Source organism: Pristiophorus japonicus, chromosome 4 (assembly GCF_044704955.1).
Source record: "Pristiophorus japonicus isolate sPriJap1 chromosome 4, sPriJap1.hap1, whole genome shotgun sequence".
Lineage (NCBI taxonomy): Eukaryota > Metazoa > Chordata > Chondrichthyes > Pristiophoridae > Pristiophorus > Pristiophorus japonicus.
In genome coordinates this window covers 295883832-295892007 of record NC_091980.1, presented here as the reverse complement: position 1 = coordinate 295892007, position 8176 = coordinate 295883832, and the positions used below count along the sequence as shown (strand labels likewise).

Here is an 8176-nt window from a genome sequence, read left to right as displayed (position 1 = left end):
AATCCTCTGGCCTTCCACTGTTCTTCGCAACATTATACACCTTTGTTTTCAATTTGATACCATCCTTTACTTCCTTAGTTAGCCAGGAATGGCTCATCCTTCTCTTAGAGTCTTTCTTTCTCACTGGAATATATCTTTGCTGAGAGTTATGAAATATCTCCTTAAATGTTTGCCATTGCTTTTCTACAGTCTTACCCTTTAATATATTTTCCCAGTCCACTTTAACCAGCTCTGCCTTCATACCTTTGTAATTATCCTTATTTAGTTCAGAACACAAGTTTGAGAACTAGCTTTCTCGCCCTCAAACTGAATTTGAAATTCTACCCTGCTATGATCATTCTTCCCAAGAGGATCCATCACTATGAGATCATTAATTAATCCAGACTCGTTGCACATGACCAAATCTAAAATAGTCTGCTCAGGGCCGGCACAAGGGTAATTGGTGCCCTCGGCAAACTGTTCACCTGGCGCCCTGCCAATCCTCTCCACCTCAACTCAAGTCATTTGAGATGTACTGGTCCTCGTTGATGGCTTTCTCAGAGGCGGACAGGCAAAGCAAGCTGCTTGATCGCTTGGAACAGGATCCCTGTGACTGAACTCTGTGCAAGACCTGACCAAACCAAGTGGTCCCAGCGCGCAGGGCCATCAAAACAGCTGTCCCGACCTGTATGAGAACACCACTGCAGGTCGGGGCTATAGAGCTGGAGCGCTGGACCCTGGAACATCGTGGCGGAGGTGTGGCAAATGAGGGTACGGGGTCCAGAATAGCCGAGGGCCCAGGGGCAGCACGGGCCAGCCCACACCGCGATATGTGTGCGCACTCGGTGTGTGCAGCAATGCAGGCCTCCAGTCGTCCTGGTTCAACCCTTGCCACTGGATAAAGACCTAGCGCTGTCGAGCCCGTGTGGTGGCTGATGTGCAACGGTCACCGCACGTTAAAAAAATCCACGCACAGGCAACTTCCACCCCCTCAATGAGAGTTCAGGACTGGAACATCAGGTCCTTCATTGAAACATCTGTGAACTCATGTGGAAGCAAGTCATCCTCGTTCGAGGGATCGCCTGTGATATGGCCTTCAAGGTGGGGGAAATGCTTTTCGCTGAGCAATCTGTTCGCAAAGGATGCGATTGGGTGCCCAAAAGCAGTGGGATCTGCATCAAAGCCGGCTGGTGACAGTGGAGAGAAGCTGACGGGGGACGGACCGAGTGGGTTTGGCGGATCCCTGATGGATCTGGATGGGATGCCCACGGAGTTGGGCTGGATCTGATTGGTGGAGAACGTTACCTCCCCCCCCCCCCAGGTCCCCTTTCCTCTCTAACCACACCCAATGGGATCCCAGCCGCCGCCACAGCAGGGTGCCTGTTTATTGATTTATCTTAAGGGCGGGTATTTTCCGATGGCTTTCTGTAATGTAAAGCCTCTGCTAGTCGACTGACTGAGCTCATCTCCATATTTGTACTATTGTATAATGCGCGAAAGGCGGGAATTAAATAACCTGCTAAAGGGGGATTCAGTCGGGTGAATCTGAAGGAGAGAGGGACGGGACAAGCCGAGTGAAAGACCATCAACGGAAACTTTTCTTACAGAAATGTCAAATCGTGTTGTGCACAAAATTCTACATTCATCCGTTTCCCCCACTCAACATAACCCCCCCCCCCTCCCCCATTCTCAATCTCACAGGGCGCCTGGGTTAGGAACCTTTTCGGCCAAATTAATCAGGGTAGCTTGACGTTTGACATTTTAATAATGGATCGCAATAAGTATGTTTTCTTTCCGTTTTATTTTTGTGTATATGTTTCAATGTGCGCTCACTTTTAATGGCTTGCTTTGGAGTTTTCCTCAAAAGTTCTTCTATAAAAGTATAGACAACTAGTACAAGCAGCTCATTACACTGAGCACCCTGATTACAAAGTGTCCCTTTCCTCACAAGACTTGCTATGAGACTGTTTGGAATTTAAGTACGAGTACTGCTGTGATGTACCGCAGCTTCACCAATCTATCACATGATCTCGGCCTTTTGGCTAAGATCATGCGTAACTGACCTGACAGGGGAGTAACCATGACCCCAAAGTGGTTCTCCCTGGATCAGGAAGGTGGTTCTCCTATGCTTTTTGGAAATAGGAGGTGGGTGGGGTGGATTGGCCCATCCACCTCCACGGAGGTGTGTGTGGGGGGCCTGACCCATCCACCTCCATGGCACGAACCCTGGTATTGCAGTACTTCCAGGAACGGTGCAGTGGCTCTCGGCCTTTTGGCTAAGAGCATTGGCGCAGAGTGATCCTTGATGTGTGCAAGGTGACCTCTGGCGTTTGTGATTTGACAAAGAATTGGAAAGATTGGCAACGAAAAATTAAAAAAAAAATCTATCACATGATTCCTCCAAACATGTGACTTTTTATTCCCCCATCATGTCATTCCAACTGAAACGAAGACAAATACGAAACGGTACAGGGGTGAAACAGAGCCTCAGAAGCGAGGCGACATCAACGATTACCCTTTAACTAGAGTAACTGCAGGGAAGGGAAACAAGCCAGCTTTGGATCGCAGATAAAACACCTGCCCAAATAACCCAGTACAGTTAGCGCTCAGAAACAATCGAGAAGAACCCAGCAAGTTAAAACAAGAGAATCACCTTGGGGTGGTCTAATAATAAAAATCAATAACAATATCATATGAGAAGAAGCCACGTTGTTTTTGTGTTGTTTCTGAACTGTCGGTGGTCCTGAAAGACAGCAGCAGGCACCAACTCCGGGGCGGGCTTTTTCTTCCGTGCGTCATCCGCAGGAGAAGAAACTGACATCGTGGGTGAGTTACGTGGAAATCAGGAGATGCAAGAGGAGGGACGTGAGATAGTCTGCCCGCGTCAGCCTTCTCTCTGCTGAGTCAGCGGCTGCATAATCCCGTCAGCCCGTGAAACTTCAGCCAGGCTTAAACAGCTTCTCCGGGGCTAGAACCATTTAGGGCGTGCACTGTAGATTAAAATAGTGCCATCTCCACCGACCAAGGCATTCAATTAAAATAAACTATCTCTTTAATCCGGCCAACCATTCAAAGCTCAGCGCTCTGCATTGTTATTTTAAAAGTGTAAACTTGTGTTGGAAGCAACCATTTAGTTTCAGATGAATTGTTCCCCTGAGTTTGTTCGGGGCAACAACCCGTGAAGCTACAAAGTAAACTGTTCCGCAAGATCTGATGCACACCATTTTTTGGCACCCCCCAAATTTTGGCGCCCGAGGTTGCGCCGGCCCTGAGTCTGCTCCGTGGTTGGTTCCACAACGTATTGTTCTAAGAAACCATCCTGCATAGAACTTCCTCAAGGCTACCTTTGCCAATTTGATTTGTCCAATCAATATGAAGATTAAAATCACCCATGATTATTGCCGTACCTTTCTTACAAACCTCCATTAGTTTTTGATTTATACTCTGCCCTACAGTGTAGCTACTGTTATGGGGTCTGTAGACCACTCCCACAAGTGACTTCCTACCATTATCTCTTATCTCCACCCAAACTGATTCCATATCTTGATCTTCTGAGAAAATATCATTTCTCACTACTGCACTGATCTCACCCCTTACTATCAGAGCTACCCCACCTCTTTTTCCTTTCTACCCATCCTTACGAAATGGCAAATACCCCTGAATATTTAGTTCCCATCTTTGGTCACCTTGCAACCATGTATCTGTAATGGCAATCAGATCAGATCATTTAGAAGAATGAGAGGGGATCTCATAGAAGCATATAAAATTCTGAAGGGATTGGACAGGTTAGATTCAGTTAGAATGTTCCCGATGTTGGGGCAGTCCAGAATCAGGGGTCACAGTCTAAGGATAAGGGGTAAGCCATTTAGGACCGAGATGAGGATAAACTTTTTCACCCAGAGAATTGTGAACCTGTGGAATTCTCTACCACAGAAAGTTGTTGAGTCCAGTTTGTTGGATATATTCAAAAGGGAGTTAGATGTGGCCCTTATGGCTAAAGGGATCAGGGGGTATGGAGAGAAGGCAGGAGTGGGGTACTGAAGTTGCATGATCAGCCATAATCATATTGAATGGTGGTGCACCTATTTTCTCTGTTTCTATGTTTCTAGTGCTGGGACTCTCCATCAGTGACATGTCCTTTGGCTTGAGGGGAACAAGCAAGTTTTTCCAGCCCAGCGTCGTGCCATCGCTACCCGCCCTGATTGGTTGTGAAGGCGGGTGGGCAGTGATCGCCCATTGGTCAGTGCAACTGTCACTCAATCCAGTGGGGGTCCTTGTGCATGAAACACAAAAAGTTAGTATGCAGGTACAGCAAATAATCAGGAAGGCAAATGGAATGTTGGCATTTATTGGAATGGGTGTGGAGTATAAAAGCAGAGAAGTCCTGCTACAACTGTACAGGGTACTGTTGAGGCCACACCTGGAATACTGCGTACTGTTTTGGTCTCCGTATTTAAGAAAGAATCATCATCATCATAGGCAGTCCCTCGGAATCGAGGAAGACTTACTTCCATTCCTGAATTGAGTTCTTTGGTGGTTGAACAGTCCAATACGAGAGCCACAGACTCTGTCACAGGTGGGACAGATAGTCGTTGAGGGAAGGGGTGGGTGGGACTGGTTTGCCGCATGCTCTTTCCTTAAGAAAGAATATACATGCATTGGAGGCTGGTCAGAGAAGGTTCATTAGGTTGATTCCGGAGATGAGGGGGTTGACTTTTATGAAGATAGGTTGAATAGTTTGGGCCTATATTCATTGGAGTTCAGAAGAGTGAGAGGTGATCTTATCGAAACATACAAGATAAAGAGGGGGCTTGACAAGTTGGATGTAGAGAGGATATTTCCACTCTTAGGGGAAACTAAAACTGGGGGACATAGTCTCTGAATAAAGGGCCCATTTAAAACTGAGAATAGGATGAATTTCTTCTCTCAGAGGGTTGTAAATCTATGGAATTCTCAGGCAGAGATAGACAGGTCTTTGAGCGATAAGAGAATAAAGGTTATGGGGGGTGGGGAGGGAAGTGAAGCTGAGTCCATGATCAGATCAGCCATGATCTTATTAAATGGCGGAGCAGGTTCAAGGGGCCAGGTAGCTTACACCTGCTCCTATTTTTATATTCTAATGAAAAATGAAGCAATCAGAAGGAAATTGTTGACAACCCATAACTTGACTTTTGATTTAGCTTGACAGACAGCTATGTCGATGGATATGGCTGACCAATACTCCCAAGAATTCTGTACCATTTCCAGTTGTCAGACAACTGAGGTGAATCGCCTGCAGGCTAAAAATAAAAGGCAGTTGGACCCCAAGGCTTCAGCAACTGGCCAAGATAACACCACATTGAAGTCGTGCTATCGGTGCCTGGGACAACACATTGCTCAAAGCTGTCCTTATGTGAAGCTAGAGTGTTTCTGCTGCAAGAAAACAGGACATCTTGTGAAGGCATGCCGACTGAAGAGTAAACCAACTTTCAATGCTAGAAGTAGAAATCGGCAGACACTACATAGCATTGAAGAGAAGCAACAAGACAAAGAGGTTCTGGAGGTACACATCATCAGGAGCACAAGGGTATCTAACAACGATTTACAAAGTATTGTCATCCAATTAAACGTTGCAGGAATGAGGATATCCATGGAGATCGACACTGGTGCATCCATGAGCATAGTACCGGAATCGCTATATCTCCACAAGTTGTGTGATTTTTGACTGCAGAAATCAAAGATAGAGCTGCGAGGCTACTAAGGAGAGCAAATCCCTGTTGCAGGAAGTATCACCGTACCAGTGAAATACAAGGATCAGTTTCAGAGCTTGCCTCTCATAATAGTGGCATGAGAAAGCCTGCCTTGATAGGTAGAAATTGGCTAGGATCACTGAAGCTGGATTGGAATGAGATTTTTCGTGTGGAAATGAGATTTGCATCGAAACATGACATCACGAAGTATCTGAACGTGTTTCGCAAAACAGGCAGACCAATCCAAGACTTCAAGGTGAGTGTCAGAGTGCAGAAGGACGCAAGACTAGTTTACTGCAAGCCATGTCCCATACCATACGCACTCAAGGAGAAAGTTGAGCAAGAACTCTAAAGACTAGAAACTGAGAACATTGGCCCTGAAATCCCCGTTCTGGGCTTCCCGTGGGGGGTTGCCTGAATCGAAGAGAAAAGATGCACACTTACATTTAGCTCGGGCGCCCACCAGCAATTGAGGTTTTAGGCCTAAGAGGCATGCGCATTGGGGCGCGTACACGTCTGAACGATGTAGAGCTGGAGCTGGAGTCATGTGGGCTTGGACATCCAATCAAGATAAAGTATTTTCTCATTCATAATAATGGGAACTCTAAGTAGGAGTTCTCATTATTATGAATGAGATCCCCTGCCACCCCCCAATACCTAAACATAAATAATAAAATAAAAAAATCCCACGTGTTTAAATTAAACTTAATAAATGTGTTAGAAAAATATGTTTTGCCGATTTAAAAAAAAAGTTTTGTATTTATTGTTTAAAATAAACTTACCTTAGTGGACAGGGTTTTTAATATTAAAATGAGTTTTTAAATTTATTTTTATGTTTTTATATGGGCTAGAACCTCCACTTTTTTTGCATGCTTAACATCCACTTAACGCCCATTTTACCGCTGAAATGACATATATTGCCCATTTTGGCACAAAATGGAAACCGACACCCATTTTTAGGAAACTTATTGCCGAGCGTTACTTTCCCCATGTGATTAATGCCAGGAAAAAATATTACTGCCTGCCCACATTTTTTGGGGCGGTATCATCAGAATGGGCGAAATCAATGCCAATAATAGCGCCCAGCGTTACTTTCCGCACTGATTTAACGCTGAGATTCAATATTAACACCCGCCCACTTATTTTTGTCGTAAAGAGCATATTTACCCAAACTAGTGGCCATGAGATCGCCCAGCGTCAACGTCACCACCTTGCACACATATCGCCCACAATATCGCTCGCCCAAAAAATTGCCCAGAAAAAGTGGAACTGTTCTGAACGAACACCAGTGGTGTGGCTGGCATTTGTAAAATCCCACTCTTACGTGAGGAGCTGATATTTGAATGATTTACCTGAAAGAGCGCTGATGTGCGTGACAATGCTGACACACTGCTGTGTGTATGCAGCTCAGACATCAATGGTGCCCATCAACTCGGTGCCAGTTAAAGTTTACGATCATTGATGTAAAGTTGTATTTAACCCTTTCATGTTAAGGAATCACCAGTGTGTAACGATCCAGCTATCTGAGACAATGCGCTACAAGGTTATGTTCAATAACAAAAATGTAATCCCAACATTGGTCTGAAATCATAAGTCTCACAGCCAGTAACACCCAACCCTCGCCCACATCCTACTTTTTCCACCATTAACATAAATCACATGTTCAACATGTCCAGCAACACAGAATACAAAGGCAAAGCAGGAGCGTGGTCCCCAGCCCCCATACATTGCAATAATATGCATACACCCAGTTGGCGATATAACACAGCCATCACCTGCAGACCTGCACCTCACTTTCCTTCCCCCCTCTCCTCCTTCTCCCCACCTGAACCCCTTCATCTTCTTGCTCCATGGCGACTGGTCGAGGAGCTCCCCAGGCGGTGCCTCATTGGGGGGGATGAAGGCAGATGCGGTGGTTGCACGGGTACGGGAACGGGGGGTGCCGAGGGGGCAACATTCTCTGATGCAGAAGCAGGATCTTGGTCCTTGCTCTCATCTGTCATTTGCAGTGGTGGTGCGGAACCTGGAGTGGAGTGCCGTGCTCGGGGACCACTGGGAGACCTGTGCCAGCAGCATTCCTGGCTATCGCATCCAGGGACTCTGCCATCCATGGAATGTACTCGCTCATGGTGCCGGAGATGGTGGCCAGCTGTCAGGATATGCCCCCCAATGCTTCGATGAGCTGGTCACCAATGTCTACAGTCATCCTAGACAACTGTACCATCTCTCAGCTGTCATGTCGTGCTCGTAGAACAGACCTGCCGTGTCCATGAGGCCTCCGCGGGGTCGGCGCCGTCCTGGGGACAAATGGGGTGCCCTGTGGTGAGGTGCTTGGGCCCGGTACCTCCAGAGTGGAGGCGGGAATGACCTGAGGACCACTAGGTGTCCTTGGGGTGGAATGGCTTCTAGAACTTGGCGATGCAAGTTCCTCGAAGTCCGCGCTCTCATCCGTGGAGAACAGACCCAGT

General features: G+C 46.6%; 1 pseudogene; it reads left to right on the top strand.

Annotated features, from left to right (window-relative positions):
* The first annotated feature begins 2001 nt into the window (after positions 1-2001).
* On the top strand, positions 2002-2242 carry LOC139263649 (U2 spliceosomal RNA; annotated as a pseudogene).
* Positions 2243-8176: the final 5934 nt, after the last annotated feature.